Raw genomic sequence first — 16,760 nt, 5'->3', positions numbered from 1 at the left:
ACTGAGATGTCTATGGTTAGAAACAGTTAAAAAACTGATATACATATTTCTACTAACACCAGTTAGAATATTAATCAGCATCAATTCTCTTAAACTATGAGAACTATTGTTATATTTTATTGATTCATTTGTTCAGCATTGGGTTTTACATGGATTCTTTCTTGGAAATTCTTTCATTTTGGGAATACAATGCAATGCAATTATTTCAGAAGAATTCTGTGGGTTATAATTGACTCATTACTTTTCCTAAATCCTTGAGGCTCTGTGACACAAACATAACCATGCACATATGTATACAAACATAACCATGTGCATGTGCAAGGGAGACATGCATTTCTGCAGCGGTACATGCTCAGAACTGCTCATCTAAAACCTTTGATGATTTTTTTTACTGCACAAATATTCACATTTTATCGCAATATAAATAAAAAGGTGAAAATTAGATGCAGGAGAACATGATGATTTTCACTAAAAATTCAATGTATGGTAGCTGATAAACAACTTTAGTAATGTGGCAGGATACAAGATCAACTCCAAAAAATCGGTTGCCCTCCTATACACAAAGGATAAAGAAGCAGAGAGGGAAATCAGAGAAACATCACCTTTCATGATAGCCACAAATAGCATAAAATATCTTGGGGTAACTCTAACCAAGGAAGTGAAAGACCTATTTGAAAAGAACTTTAAGTCTTTGAAGAAAAAATTGAGGAGGATACCAGAAAATGGAAAGATCTCCCTTGTTCTTGGATTGGGAGGATCAACATAGTAAAAATGGCAATTCTACCAAAAGCAATCTATATATTCAATGCAATCCCCATCAAAATTCCATCAAACTTCTTCACAGACCTTGAGAGAACAACAATCAACTTTATATGGAAAAACAAAAAACCCAGGATAGCCAAAAGAATCTTATACAATAAAGGAACTTCTGGAGGCATTACCATCCCTGACTTCAAACTCTATTACAGAGCTACAGTATTGAAAACAGCTTGGTATTGGCATAAGAACAGAGAAGTCGACCTATGGAATTGAATAGAAGACCCGGATATTAACCCACAAACCTATGAACACCTGATTTTTGACAAGGGAGCTAAAGGTATACAATGGAAGAAGGAAAGCATCTTTAACAAATGGTGCTGGCATAACTGGATGTCAACCTGTAGAAGAATGAAAGTAGATCCATATCTATCACCATGCACAAAAATCAAGTCCAAATGGATTAAAGACATCAACATTAATCTGACCACTTTGAACCTGACAGAAGAGAAAGTGGGAAGTAATCGGCAAGGCATAGGCACAGGAGACCACTTCCTAGGTAGAACCCCAGTAGCACAGATAATAAGAGAATCAATGAATAAATGGGACCTCCTGAAACTGAGAAGCTTCTGTAAAGCAAAGGACACTGTCACTAAGACAAAAAGGCTACCTTCTGACTGGGAGAAGATCTTCACCAACCCCTCATCAGACAAAGGTCTGATCTCCAAAATATACAAACAACTCAAGAAACTAGACACTAAAACTCTAATTAACCCAATTAAAAAATGGGGTACTGAACTGAACAGAGAATTCACAACAGATGAACTTCGAATGGCCAAAAGACACTTAAGGTCATGCTCAGCCTCCTTAGCGATCAGGGAAATGCAAATCAAAACAACTTTGAGATACCATCTTACACCTGTCAGAATAGCTAAACTCAAAAACACCAATGATAGCCTATGCTGTAGAGGATGTGGAGTGAGGGGAACACTCGTCCATTGTTGGTGGGAATGCAAACTTGTGCAGTCACTGTGGAAATCAGTGTGGCGGTTTCTCAGGAAACTGGGAGTCAACCTCCCTCAGGACTCAGCAATTCTACTCTTGGGAATATACCCAAGAGATGCCCTTTCATACTACAAAAGTATTTGTTCAACTATGTTCATAGCTGCACTATTTGTAATAGCCAGAACCTGGAAACAACCTAGGTGCCCCTCAATAGAAGAATGGTGAAAGAAGCTTTGATGATTTTTGTCTTCTCACTTTCAGTGGTGACGATAAGTCTGATGTGAATCTTGTTATGCATCCTTATTCCTGCATTTTGATTGAACTTTGATTTCGAAGAATTTAATGATCAAGTGTTTGGTTTTTATTCTCCTAAGGAGAATTGGTATGCTCAGTTCTTGTATGTTCAATGTTAGTCTGTACTAGTTATGCTTAAGATATAGGCAACCCGTTTTACTGTTGTCATGATGAGAAATACCCAAATAAGTTACTTAAATGAGGGGAAAAAAGTTTGACTCACAGTTAAGATACTTTGGCTCTGTTGTTCCTGACCTGTTGTGACGTACAACATGGAAGGGAGCATGCAAAAGCAGATTGCTTCCCCTCATGTAGGTTAAGAAGCAGAGAGGGAATCAAAGGGAAGAATGAGCTTGGCTCAGGTTGCAAAGCTTAAAGGCACACCCCTTGTGATCTACTTTGTTCCAACTTCATAATTCACTGAACTCCTAATATATCATCCAATTATGAATTCATCAGTTGATTGAGTCATTGGTTGGGTCATCTAATTACCTCTTTGTTGAATAAGTTGAGGACCACACCTTCACCCTTCTGGAGGAATGCTTCACATCTGTACATATTGCTTCTTCAGGTTAACCAATTGCAAGACTCTACTGTCTTAAACTGTTGTCCACGTTTTCTTGACTGACGTGGGCTGAGATGCAAGTAGCCTGAAGCAATAAGGCTTTGAACTCTGTTTTCAGCTGCCTTTTCTATTTGGAAGTCTATTATCTTAGGGTTTCTATTGTTGTGATGAAACATCATGACCAAAAAGCAGGATGAAGAGGAAAGGGTTTGTTTAGCTTACACTTGTTGCTTTTTATCATTGAAGGAAGTCAGGACAGGAACTCAAGTTAGGCAGGATTCTGGAGGAAAGAGCTGATGCAGAAGGGTACTGTTTAAACTGGTTGGCTTCCCCTGACTTGCTCAGCCTGCTTTCTTATAGAACCCAGGACCAACAGTCCAAGGATAGCACCACCAACCATGTGCTGGGCCCTTCCCCATTGATCATTAATTGTGAAAATTCCTGCAACTGGATCTGATGGAGGTATTTCCTCAACTGAGGTTTCTTCCTCTACTATGGGTCTAGCTTGTGTTACGGTGACTGACACACAAAACCAGTCAGTACATCTATGTTCTTCTTGTTTCAGTATTTTGGTGCCTATTATTTTGTAAACAACAGTACCCATGAGATATCTGAGAAATAGAGTATTTTTAGATATTCAGATTAATTTTTTTGTATTGTGAAATAAAATTGCTTTCTCTGTATGTTTTTTTCTATTTCCATTCATCATAATTCTGTTTCATGTGTTATATATGTGGAGTGTGGTGTGTACCTAATACATCTATTTGTGTGGATTTTGATCTATAATCTATGCCACAGTCATTACTTTATATTTATTTTTATTTCTCTGTACTTAGAAATCTATTTTTTGCTGAATACAATTTAGCTAATATTTACCTTATATTTAGCTTGTATTTTGTGACAGAAATATATAAAAATCTGCCCCTTATATTTCAAAGTATATAATATAGCAATTTTAGGTTAAGTCTCACTGCTATACCTACTTAAGTTGTTTTAAATATATTTTCCCATAATTTTTATTTTTATTCATACAGTCACCTAGATTCCTTTCCTTTTTCAGCTGTCTTACCATCACTCCTTTTGAGACATTTGTTTCTTTTTTGAGATCAACATATATGAAAAAATAACATGATTTGAGACCTTGATTTGGTAAATATTTCTCAGTTTGACAAGCACATGGCAAATGTACAATTTAAATGACAAATGAAGACTGTTTTTGACTATTTAGGTGAATTTATTGGCCTGAAAATCACTGAAACTAGCTGATGCATAGAAATCAGGAACCAAGTAAAAGGCAGCAATCAGTAATACCTTTTCAGCTTGTAATGCTGGCATGATGAAGACATTAATTATTTAATGGAGACACCTGCAAGACAACATTGCCATGGGAGAGTGTATTAGGGACCCATTTAAAAATTATTAGACATGAGAAATATTTTATGTAACTGTAAGAATTTCATATGTGTTTTTGGATGTAAAACTGGAGTTTGGGACAAAGTTATTGGCTTAATAGAGACTTGGAGTGCATTAACTTAATTCATTAATTGGTTTTAACTAGAACCTTAAGGAGAGATCAACTGGACTTGAAGGCAGTAGAAAAAAATGAATATATTCTTTAACATTTATTTTTTTATTTTTTTGACTTATGAGAGAATTTGCTCCTAAAGAAAACTTTCCCTACCTCTTCCAGCAACCAACAAATGCCAATACCTCCATGATTTGGGGTTGGACTGCATACCCAACTCCACACTCCATACTGAGATTTGGTTTGTCTTGGGAGTTCATGTATTTTGTGCATTTTGTTGAAATTGCTGTGAGTTTATATTGCTGTTTCCCTGCTGTGTCCAGAGGATAATGTTTCCTTGTGGCAATTCATTATCAGGTTATTATGTGCTTTCTGCTTTCTCCCTGCAATGATCCCTGAATCTTTCAAATGAAGGTGCGGTATCTACTCCTTTTAGAGCTGAACATTCTACAGGCTCATTCTTTTCATCTTGGCCGGTTGTAAGTAATGTGTTAATATTCATCTACTACAATTAGGGGCTCTTCAGATAAAGAGCGAGAGAGGCATTGATCAATGTGTATAAGTCATTAGGAGTCAGTTTAATACTATGTCCACTAGCAGCAAGGAAGTTCTTCTATAGGTCCCATGACCTGTCTAGCCATAGAATCTTAGCACAGTTCTTATCTTTGGTGATCAGATGTTAGAAAGAGGGCAAACCAGTCCTCCATTGGAAGTGGGGTTGGTAAAGATCTTTTTTCATTCTGTAGGCTGCCACTTTGTCCTAATGAGGGTGTACTTGCCTTACAGAAACTTTTTCACAAATATGGATGTTGGTGAGGAAATTTAAAAAATTGATGGTGATAAACTAATGAGAATTTCTTCTCTGAGAAAATGGTACAGGCGGGAACTGTCTATGTAACTTAAGACAAAATACTACACATTGCCCCTGTTTTTGCTTGAAATACTCAAAATCATTATCTCATATTTCAGGATTCTTTTGCCAGTAGATAGTTAACACAACTATAAATCAAAGCTAAATGCTCACTGGCACATTGCTATTCCATTAGTACCTTGGAGCATCCATTTTACAGATTAAAAATACTGAACCTTACATATGTTAAATGATTTCTCAAAAAGACACAGTAGGATGGAGGGAATTAGACTTCATCTCTCTTGCCTGATCTCAGAGTCTACTGTTCATCACTACAGTGTACTGTGCCTACTCATCACGAAGCTTCAGTTGCTCATGTGGATGCTGGGACAACAGCAGGGTGTGATAGCTTTCTGTGGCCTTTCTTATCTGTCTCAATGGTTAGCATACTCTGTCGCTGATCAACATTCTTAATTATTGCTTAATTATTTTTTATTCTTATTTTTTCATTTTTTTAGGTTCTGAGGAAAGAAACTTGTAGTTTTTTTTTTAATTTATTGTGGCCCAGGGGAGCAAAAACAAAGTTACAAATTCTCACCATAATGTTTCCCATATACATGAAGAGCTTCTGTCATATAGTGATTGTTTATATATGTTTGTACACACATATATATACATTATATATGTCATACATTAGACTATTTTGCTAGTCAAATAGTGATGAAGGAACTAGAAATCGACAACTGTGAGCGGATCTGTTCAAGCATAATCTGGTGCTAGCATTTGCTTTTGTGAACATGCTCATTTTTCCTCATGATGATTTCTTTAAAGTTTTTTTTCTTTTTTTTTTGATAAGACAAAAACAAGAATTCAGAGATTTGAAAGAGTATCTATAAAAAGCAGAAAAGAACAAAAAGATGCTGTCTTGGCACTGAGCTAATGAAGAATTCTACTGAAAAGAACCACAAGAGACAGAATAATGTGGGCGTGTTATTCATGAGACCTGTTTATTTCTCTTAGTTTTTTTGCATAATAGTGCTATTTGAAACTTGGACACAAACTTGATTTGACATTTTGGTTATTAGGCATAATGACTAGAGCAGAGGAGAAACAGGTGGTGTGGAAGGAATGTGTGTTCTGAACTTGCTAACTTATTTCTACTATTAGAGAATTTTGTGAAAGGACCTGAATTATTCTGCTTTATGAAAAGGAAGGGGATTTGTTTAGGTATAAACAATGTGTTAGGAAAACATAGCATCTAAATTTATGCCTTTTTATTCTTCATTCTCACCTTAATTTAGGAAATTTTGGATAGAAAAGAGTGCTGAAGAATCGGGTCAATTTATGAAACTCCTATCTATCTTAGGAAAAAAAAGATAAAAGGCAAATGCAGTCAGAAGAAGTTTGGAAAGATTCTACCACAGGTAACTAATCTGACCACAATGATGGAGAGGACAGGGAAAGAAAGAAACCCCCAATCACTGTCGATGCAGGTGTAAATGAATGTACCCATTATAGAACTCAGTTCAGAGATTTTTCAAAACAACTAAAAGAAGAACTACCATGAGCCCCAGCTATTTCATTCCTAGGCATATACAGAAAGAACTCTATACCCTACCATAAAGATATTTGCAATCCTATGTTTATTGCTACTTCATTCATTATGGCAAAGAATTGGAATTAACCTAGTTATCCATCAATAGATGAATGTATGAATACTACTCAGTTCTAAAGAAAAATAAAATAAAAATGTGATGAGAAATAAATATTAACTGAGGTTGTGTACAATCCCAGAAAGAATAAACTGCTTGTTCTCTTCTATATGAGAAATCTAGCCAATAATATATGTGTACATGTAAAAATATGCATGTGGGTACAGTGAAAATGAGAATGAATGACTAAATATAAGGGGTTGAGGAAGGACTGAATGCAGGTCATGGACGCGTGTTATGAAAGAGATTATCACAGTAATTGTTTCTGTAGTTCTAATTCTGTCATAGATTTTTGGGAGGGTTGGTGGTTTATAAGAGCATAAAAATATTTGATACTGAAAGTATAAAATTTAATGTAACACCTCACATCTTCTCTATCAAATAGAATTAATTCTAACCTAAAGAAGTTCATTAAACTGTATAGACCGGGTCTGGTGAATTTTGCTGTGAAAGTGAGGAGCAGTGTGAGGACATTGGACATCCTTCTTTTATTACCAGAACATTATAATAATATAATAAATAAACATTATAGTTTGCTTTTCCTTAGAAAGAAAACACTTGAGATTCACTGCTTTGACCACTTCTATTTTTTTTTTTACAAGATTTGGCAGATTTGATTATGGAGCTTTCTTTCATTTTTAGTTTGCTGAAAGCATATATACATTAGAATCAATGCTGAATTTTGTAAAATATATGATTTGTTAAAACTGACTGATAAAAAATATCTACTACTTGATGTTTCTTAATTGCTCTGACATGATACAGACCCTTTTTTGAGTCTTCTCAAATCAGTTTGTACTAGCTCCTCAATGTCTATTTATTTTCTGTTTCATCAATGTTTACTTATGTCCTTCTGTTTCTTATACTTTATTTGAATTTGATTTTCTGTTCTTTTCTATTGTTTGAAAACATACTTCCCCACCCCATCGGATTTATATATGTATACAAATCACTATATCTATGTTTGTGGTGTGTGTGTGTGTGTGTGTGTGTGTGTGTGTGTGTGTGTGTGTGACTTCCTGCTTTAGTCACAATGGCTGAGTTTTGACATATTAGATTTTTGTTATGCTCTACATATCATACTGCTTTAACACATTTTTTCATTTCTAGGTTACTGATTCTTGAGTGATTTAGAAATCTGTCATTTCATTATAAACAAATGAATCCTTTTCTTTCACGGTTTGTCCTTTGGCTCCTAGCTTTAATTGCATCCTGGCCAAAGAATAGGCCATTGTGTATGATTTCAATGTTTGGAATTTATTGAGATGTGCCTTATGAACCGGCAAAGAACACTTGGCGTGGTAAATGTTTCATGTGTGCTGAAAGTGATTGTCCTCTGCTTTTTGTTTATAAGGTTTTAAATTTGCTATTAGGTCAATCTTATTTATTGTTCATATTCTTAATTTATTTTATTCTCTCTTTTCCATTCTATTGTATACTTCTTTCCTCCCTAAAATATTGTTTTTGAAGCTTTTTATTTGATACTAACATATCAAACTCATACAAATATGCTACATGTATACATGCCATATCTCTATAAATTTTCTGTTAAAATAGATATGAAACGTACACATTTTATCATCACTAATTTTAGTATATGTTTTTAATTTATTTTATATATTTTCATCTCTTAGTTTTGTTTTTATTTTAGAGTATTGTTTGTAAAGAGTGTAGATTTGCCATTGCTTCTATGTGAAAATTAGTCAATTTGATATATGGTTTATTCACTTGTGATTTCTAACAGCTCTTGTCTTATCATCAAAGAAATTTTACTTTTTGTTGAAACAAGGTACCCTATATAATCTTTTTGTAGTTGTGTCTAGTTTTGTTATTAGTTTATCTAGTGTAACATTTGAAAGAAGAGTGTTAGCCTGGATCCTCTAACAAGCAGATGATAAAATGGGTTTAAATGTTCAACAGCTAGGCAGAAGGGAGGGGCTACAGCAGGGAGACATCAGAGAAAGCTTCCAGACCACCCAGTTCAATATGACTGAAGTAAAACTAGGAGGAGGATTTTGTAGTATCTCTGCTTGGAACAGTGGCCAAGCCTCTGAGGTACAATTGCTTGTTAACGTGGTCCCAGGTCTCATGTGATTGGGTCTTTTTAGTTCCATTGCCATTCTGGGTTGTTGGGTGGAAACACCAACTAAGAACCGACAGTGTGAATATTCAGGACTGCAAGGGAGATTTCAGCCATAGCACACAACTGAAGCTGGAGATATGCAGTCTTGTAGGAGATGAGAGGATGAGTTTAATGATCAACCAAAAACTTAAGACTGGAGTTAAGATTCATCTATAGAGATTATAATGTACTGTAGACCTGTTAATGCCACCCAAATAAAGTGCCATAGTAATTCTGTGATATGAACTTTTCTATTCTCTTCTTTCCAGTCTCCTGGTTTCCACTCCTTATAGTCATAAGGATTGATAAGAATTTCCTGTTTATCAATTACTTTTAAAAATATTTTGGATTTCTTTGTTGTTTTTATTGAGCTATATATTTTTCTCCACTCCCCTCCCATCCTACCTCCTACCCTTTCCCATAATCCCCACACTCCAAATTTACTCAGGAGATCTGATCTTTTTCTACTTCCCATCTAGATTAGATCCATGCATCTCTTTGGGTCCTCTTTGTTGGTTAAGTTCTCTGGGGTTGTGAATTGTAAGGCTGTTTTTCTTTACTTTATGTCTAAAAGCCACTTATGAGTGAGTACATACGATGGATCTATATTACCTCACTCAATATGATGTTTTCTAGATCCATTAATTTTCTTGCAAATTTCAAAATGTCATCATTTTGTCCACTGTGTAGTACTCCATTGTATAAATGTACCAAATTTTCTTTATCCATTCTTTGGCCCAGGGACATTTAGGTTGTTTACAGGTTCTGACTATTATAAATAACGCTGCTATGAACGTAGTTGAGCACATGTCCTTGTGGTGTAATAGAGCATCTTTTGGGTATATACCCAAAAGTGGTATTGCTGGGTCTAGAGGAAGGTTGTTTCCTAATTTTCTGAGAAATTGACATACTGATACCCAAAGTAACTGTACCAGTTTGCACTCCACCAGCAATGGAAAAGTTTTCCATTTACCCCACATCCTTTCCAGCATAAGCTGTCATCAGTGTTTTTGATCTTGATCTTTCTGACAGTTGTAAGGTGTAATCTCAGTTGTTTTTATTTGCATTTCTCTAAGGGCTAAGGGAGTTGAGAATGTCCTTAAGTGTCTGTCAGCCATTTTAGATTCATCTGTTGAAAATTCTCTGTTTAGGTCTCTATCTTATTTTTTATTGGATTATTTATTCTTCTAATGACCACGTTTTTTAGTTCTTTGTATATTTTTTGAGATCAGATCTCTGTCTAAAGTGGGATTGCTGAAGATCTTTTCTCATTCTGTAGGCTGTCATTTTGTCTTGTTGACCACATCCTTTGCTTTACGGAATGTTGTTGGAGGCTGCTTGTTCATTTCCCAGCCACACAAACCCCCAAAAATAATCACACAAAAACTATATTATTTAAATCACTCCTTGTCCAATCACTTAAGTGTATTGCTAGTTAAATCTTATATTTTTGGTCAACCCATTTCTATTATTTTATATTTTACCATGAGGTTCGTGGCATACTGGCAAGGTTTTCTCTGGCAGCTCATGTCTTTCCCCTCTGGTGGCTCCATGGCATCTCCCTGACTCCACCTTCTTTCTCCCAGAATTTAGTTTAGTTTTCACTGCCTAACTCTACTCTGCCCTATCACAGGCCAAGAAAGTTTCTTTATTCATTAAACAGTAAAAACAACATACAAACAAAAGGACTTTCTACACCAAGGTGGGAAGGATCTGTGTATTATATGAATTTTTAATAAAAAAGAAAAGCATTATTGACTAAGAAGGCCACTCTGATCATAAATTTCTTCAGGACACCCAGATCCTGTTTACCTGTGCGGTTCCAATGGCAGCTTAACTCTGCTTGTTTTAACGCAATTTTGCTGAACTGAACTGAATTTCTGGCCATTTATTTCCAAATTTCTCCTTCACTATCACAGTCCTTCAGAGTCTGTTCTCTATGCAAACATTCCTGGAATCGTTCCAGGGACGCAGTTCTCATTGTCCCTATGAAGGTTCTGCCACCTTTACAGAATGTGCCGTCATGTCTCTCCAAAGCCTCTTGTTGAATCCTTTTATACTATAAAGTATCTTTGCACAGACAAAATATTAAAGCACGAAAAGGTAAGGTGAGAACTGGAGGAGGAAGGAAGGGGGAGAAGCAAAAGCATTATAATAAGCAGATGTGGAAAGCAAGTTCTTGGAAGAATTGCCATTGGAGATATAATTATTCTGTACCACCAGCCAACAGCTAGCATTAGTCCAAGGAAGCTGCCTGTATTCTTGAAGCATTTCAGACAATGTGGTACTCATTTATAAAATCCTGACAGCTCCCTTAGATGAAGTATGTGTAATAATTTGAAGCAATTCATTATCTGGCAAGATATGCTTTAATTTTAGTTATAATGTACTTGAAATAATTTCCCCCAGTACTAAATACATTTCCCTTCAACTACATGACCTATATTTCATGGATCACTAAAACAATGAAACGAGTCCAAAAGCCTTCTCTTTTCTGTTATGTACTTCTCTTGTTTATAGAGTTGTGAATGCTTGCTGCTTTGATCCATCGAAAGCACGTAACTGTTGTGAAAAAATACATTCTGTCCTCAGGAGGGAACAGCTACTATCATCCTGCTTAAGCAAAGCTCGGAGTGTACCAAGGCATCTGAAAAGGAAAAGGGGCAGACAAGGGTGAAAGGGCCTTCACATTAAATCCCCAAGGTTGTGCAAAGAGTTATACACAAGTGAACGTTGTTTGTGTGTTTGGGGGAGCTACAAGAGAACTCCAACCAGCCTGCTCTAGGACAGGTTATCCAGTGTGCCCTCTGGCTTCCACTAATTACTGTGTCCAGCTGCCAGTGATCAGTGGATCCAGCCCTGAAAATGCAGAATAAAACCCAGTGCTTCATGCTGTGAGACCTTCTGTCCATTGGTGGCAGTGTACTAATTATCTACTTTATGTGTGAATATGCCTGCTAGCCCAGAGCTACTGCTCATTGCTCCAAGTCCAGCCCAAGTAGCTCCATTATTAGGGTAAGTCCAAAGGAGCCTCTCAGAAGCTATAGAAAAAGAACTCAAAAAAAAAATCACATGAGGAAAAAGGAGAAAGAGGGAAGGCAGAAGGAGAAGGAGGAAGGGGGAAGAAGGAGGAGGGGAGGGGAAGGGAGGAGAAGAAAGAAAGAGGAAATTGGACAGCAGAGAACAGTAAAGTAAGGGTCTTGTCATCTTATTTTTCAGTTTTCACTGTCTGGGTCGACTTGGCATATTGTTGAATTGTAGTGCTTTCAGAAGCAAACTGAAAACTTCCTGAGACAGTGGGATGAGGCTATCATCAGAGGACATTCAGTGGAAGAGGTGGTCTGGTATTCTTATGTTCAAGTCAACAGTCAGGGTCAGAGTTTATCACAGGCCTAATTGTCTTAGATATCTGTGAGGCACAAAAGGCAGACAGCCCAACAAGCCAGAGTAGATGTGCAGCCTCAGGAGGCCTCACTGGGGTCCCTACCATGGTGTAGACAGCAGTCTGCATATTCGAGCTGATGTTGGTCTCTTTGTTTCTTTCTTGCCCTCTGTAAAACAGACATTGTGTTGAACTCTTACTAAAAATATCAAGGAAGACTTTATTCAAGGCAACTGCGACAATGGAAAAACTGGACCCAATTCCTCTGAAACATCAAATGGGAACAGTTAAAAATGCTTTCCGCAACTAATGCAAAAGTACTGGAAGACTGCCTAGTGTGGCCAGTGTGGCTAAGCCACATAACAGACGACAGTTGTAAGTGTTCCAGACCTACTTTCCCCAAAGGACTGGGAGATAGCAAGGCCCATCTTTCTTCATTATTGCATTTCAGAGAAGTGGCCTCCAGGCTACTCAAGAAAGGCATTACTCGTTTAGAAAAGACTTACATCTCAAAGAAGCAATGAAAGTTTTCTGGAGAGAATTCATAATCTTATAGTTAAGGCAAAGTTTAGTAGAGCTAAAGGTTAAGTTGAGGCCAAGTTCAGTACCTACTCAGGAGGGTCCATGAAACACACTGGTTTGGAAGTCTCCTCCCTGTGGAAGCTGGATTTCTGAACCAATTCCAGAGGTATGACAGGAGCATGTCCAACTGATGAGAACTGGAGATAGAAACTGGTCAAGCATGGCAGGAAAGCCAAAGAAGCAGTTCCAAGAATGCCCTAGCTAGAGTCTTGATACTAAAATATTTCCTGATTTTTTTCTGCTTTGTTTTATGTTCTAAATGAGCACCTCCACCTAAAAATTGTATGTGACTATGTGACCAATACAAAGAAGAAACACCTGGACACCTGGCTGGGTCAAATGGATTGGCCAACTCATGCCCCACACATAACTTACTCCCTTCCTGCCATAAGTCCTTTCCAAACCTCCTAACAGTTCGATGGTGCACTACTTCCTGAAACTTCTTGTTATATAGAATCTCTCTCTCTCTCTCTCTCTCTCTCTCTCTCTCTTTTTCTCTCTTCTACCTTTCTCTTCTCTTCCTCTTTCTCTTCTTCCTCTCCTTCCCCTCCCCTCTTCTTCCTTTCACCCTTCTTCCCTTCCTCTTTGCTACTCCCTGCTCTTCCTCACTCTCTTTCCCATCTATGAATCTATAATAAATTTGTCTTTAAAACTCATCCTCAATGGTCTGTGAATTTCATTCTACAAATTCCTAAGACAAAAATCTTCAAAGTCACTGACCTGGGGCATGTTTAATAGATCTCAAGTTTGCAGGGGGCAGGTGGGAACACTTAATTCCCTAGAAAAGTCTCCACTGTGCTGAAAGGCACACCAATACATTCCCTTATCACCATCACATGGGTTACAGCACCCATAAGATTGTTACAGTTCCTCCAGGTAAGGCACGTTTTATTAGTCCATGGTCATTCTTTATCTCAAGCAATGCTCACTAATAGCATAATTGATATTTCTAATATCATAGTTACCAGGGGTGTCAATGTTAGAATCAACCTTGAACAAACTCTGTCCAACCCTGCCCAAAGAACTTTCCATTCTGCTAAGGCCCTGCTGAAATCCCCTCTCCCTGTGTTGAAACTCCAGACCCTTCTCTCTCACTGCCGTTGCCAAACTCAGTCATCAACTATCACCCACCTTCTGATAGTGGGCAAGGCAGTTTCTAAAGATAAAACACTCAGTTCACTACTTTGTGACTTTATTAAACTCCATGAGTATGCAATACATTACTCTTTGTGAACATATACTTTTCTCTTCAATGATTTCTTTTGTTTCTTGTTCATGTTTTTTTCCAGAAAGTTATAGACACACATATTTGTAATTGAATAGGCAAATTCAATCGATCTAATGTACACACTGGCTAGGCTTTTTTCTATCCACTAAGTAAACATATATTTTTCCTGCCATGGAGGTACACACTTGGAACAAAACCAAGTTAATTTATTTCCAAAATAATTTGCCAAAAAGTATGTTATAAAAGGTTATATACTAGAGCCAAGATGGTGGCACATGCTTAAAATCCCAGCACTTGGATGGTTGAGACAGAATGATCACAAGTTTGAGGCCAGCATGGGCATCATTAAAATAGCCTGTCTCAAAAAACTATGTAGAGGAGGGGCAATCAAATGAAAATTTTTAAAAAGAAAAAAGAAAAAATGGAGTCAAACATGTTGTGATAGTTAGTGTGAACTGTCCATTTGTAAGATTTCCACTCACGTAAGAGATTGGTCACTGCCCATGCTGCCAACAGAGTACCTTGATTGCACTGATTGATGTGGTAAGATCCACCTTAACTGTAGCTGCAACCATTCCCTGAGCAAGACATAGAACTGTGAAAAAAAGGGAGGGAGCTGAGCACATAACAGTAGAGCACGTAAAAGTAGTGGCCCTTTGTAGACTGTGAATGTAATATGACCTCAAGCCCCTCCTGCCTCTACTTGACCTTCATAAAAGACTTGAGCTGTGAGTTGAAATAAACTTGTTTGCTTTTGTAAGGGCTACTTTATCATGGCAAAAGGAAACAAAACAAAGACTAAGACATATATATATATATATATATATATATATATATATACACACACACACACACACACACACACACACACACACACACTCAAAAGAACGCAGATGAGGCATGCAGAGTAAAGTGAAACACCATCATGGGGTGAGAGTGGGTAACAGACAAAGGTCCCACTGCAGAGCAGAACTCCTTTACATGGTGAGAATGGACAACGACCACACAGACTATCAAGTAAAATTGAGTTTTAGGATGGTCTTAAACTATATCCTAAAGGCTATGGCATAGACAGCTTTCTTGAGGGAGAAGGGGTTACCTACCCAGGTGACTTGCTAGGCCATTTGGGTTGATTCTTTCAGGAAGGATCAATGGTATGTATATTAGTTATTTTTCTATTATTCTAATAAAACACCATGGCCCAAGGAACTTATAGAAGGAAGAGTTTGTTTGGACTTGTAGTTCCACAAGAGTAAGAATCTATTCAAAGAGAGGAGGAGGAGTAGCAAGTTGCAGGGTTGGTGAACAGAGCAGGAAAGTTGAGAACTCACATCCTCTCAAATATAAGCACAAAGCAGACATAGCAAACTGGAAGTAGGGCGAGACTATATAACCTAAAAGCCCACCCTCAGTGATGGACTTCCTCCAGCATGGATATACCATCTAATACTCCCCAAAACTGTGCCACTAACTGCTGGAAACCAAATGTTCAAATACCTGACTGAGCCTATGGGGAACATTCTTCACTAAAACCATCACAGTATGTTTTTGCTCTATCAGAAATTCCCCTGCTAGACAGTAATTATAAAAGATTTAGGGCTATAGAAACAGGTGTGGATAGTTAGTAGTTTAAAATATTATGGCTTCTCCCAAGGTCAAAGATATGATTCTGCTGGTTCCCTGGACCAGTTCTCTCTACCCACCAGGTCCTGCTCACTAGCTTCTGCAGTTCCTTATGAAATAACTATTCTAAGGCTTAATATTAATTACATACTCTTTGGTCTATTAGCTAAAGCTTCTTATTAACTCTTACATCTTAAATTAACCCATTTCTATTATTTTATATTTTACCACAAGGCTCATGGTTTGTTACTTCTTACTTCTTGTGGGGGGTTACTTATCTTCTTCCTGATTCTGCTAGAATTCTTTCTTTCTCTGTCTATGCTTGGATTTCCTGCCTTGCTGTATTCTTCCTTGCCATAGGTCAAAGTGGTTTCTTTAATTAACCAGTGGTAATAAAACATATTCACAACATGCAGAGGGGCATCCCACATCACCCATCTCTTTCACCAAAATTTTAGTCCAGTAGTTCCAATCTTTGATTTATAAAATGATGATTAATGATTATAAGTGATAGCTACCTCACACAGTATCAAGTGTTAAAATTGTATTTAGATATGAATAGAAATTCAGATAAGAAAAGACAAAGTATTGTTGTTGTACATTGAAAGAATGAATGAAAATTTTATTTGTTTAATGAAAAGACAAGTTTGGGTTTATGGAGTAGGAGGGCTTTCTGTCTATGTGTTACTTTCATTGGTCAAATAAAGAAACTGCCTTGGCCTTTTGATAGGACAGCAGCTTAGATAGGCGGAGTAGACCAAACAGGATGCTGGGAGAAAGCAGCAGAGGCAGAGAGCCGCCCACAATGAAGCTGCCACATCAGACATGCTGAATCTTTTCTTGTAAGCCATGACTTCGTGGTGACATACAGATTATTAGAAATGGGTTGAAATCAAGATATGAGAGTTAGTCAAAAAGAGATAGAACTAATGAGCCAGGCAGCATTTAAATGAATACAGTTTCTGTGTAAATATTTCAGGTAAAGCTAGCCACGAGCCAGGAGGCAGAAAGCAGCCTGCCACTAATTTTTTCAGGTTTATTTGCTCAAAACAATCTTTTCTAGAAGTTTTATACTAAAAATATTATTTTGACAATTAACTGGTTGCATAAGCTTTC

The sequence above is a fragment of the Myodes glareolus genome, chromosome 13, assembly GCF_982192425.1.
Source record: "Myodes glareolus chromosome 13, mMyoGla1.1, whole genome shotgun sequence".
In the NCBI taxonomy this organism is placed as follows: Eukaryota; Metazoa; Chordata; class Mammalia; order Rodentia; family Cricetidae; genus Myodes; species Myodes glareolus.
Note: the sequence above shows the minus strand (reverse complement) of the source record.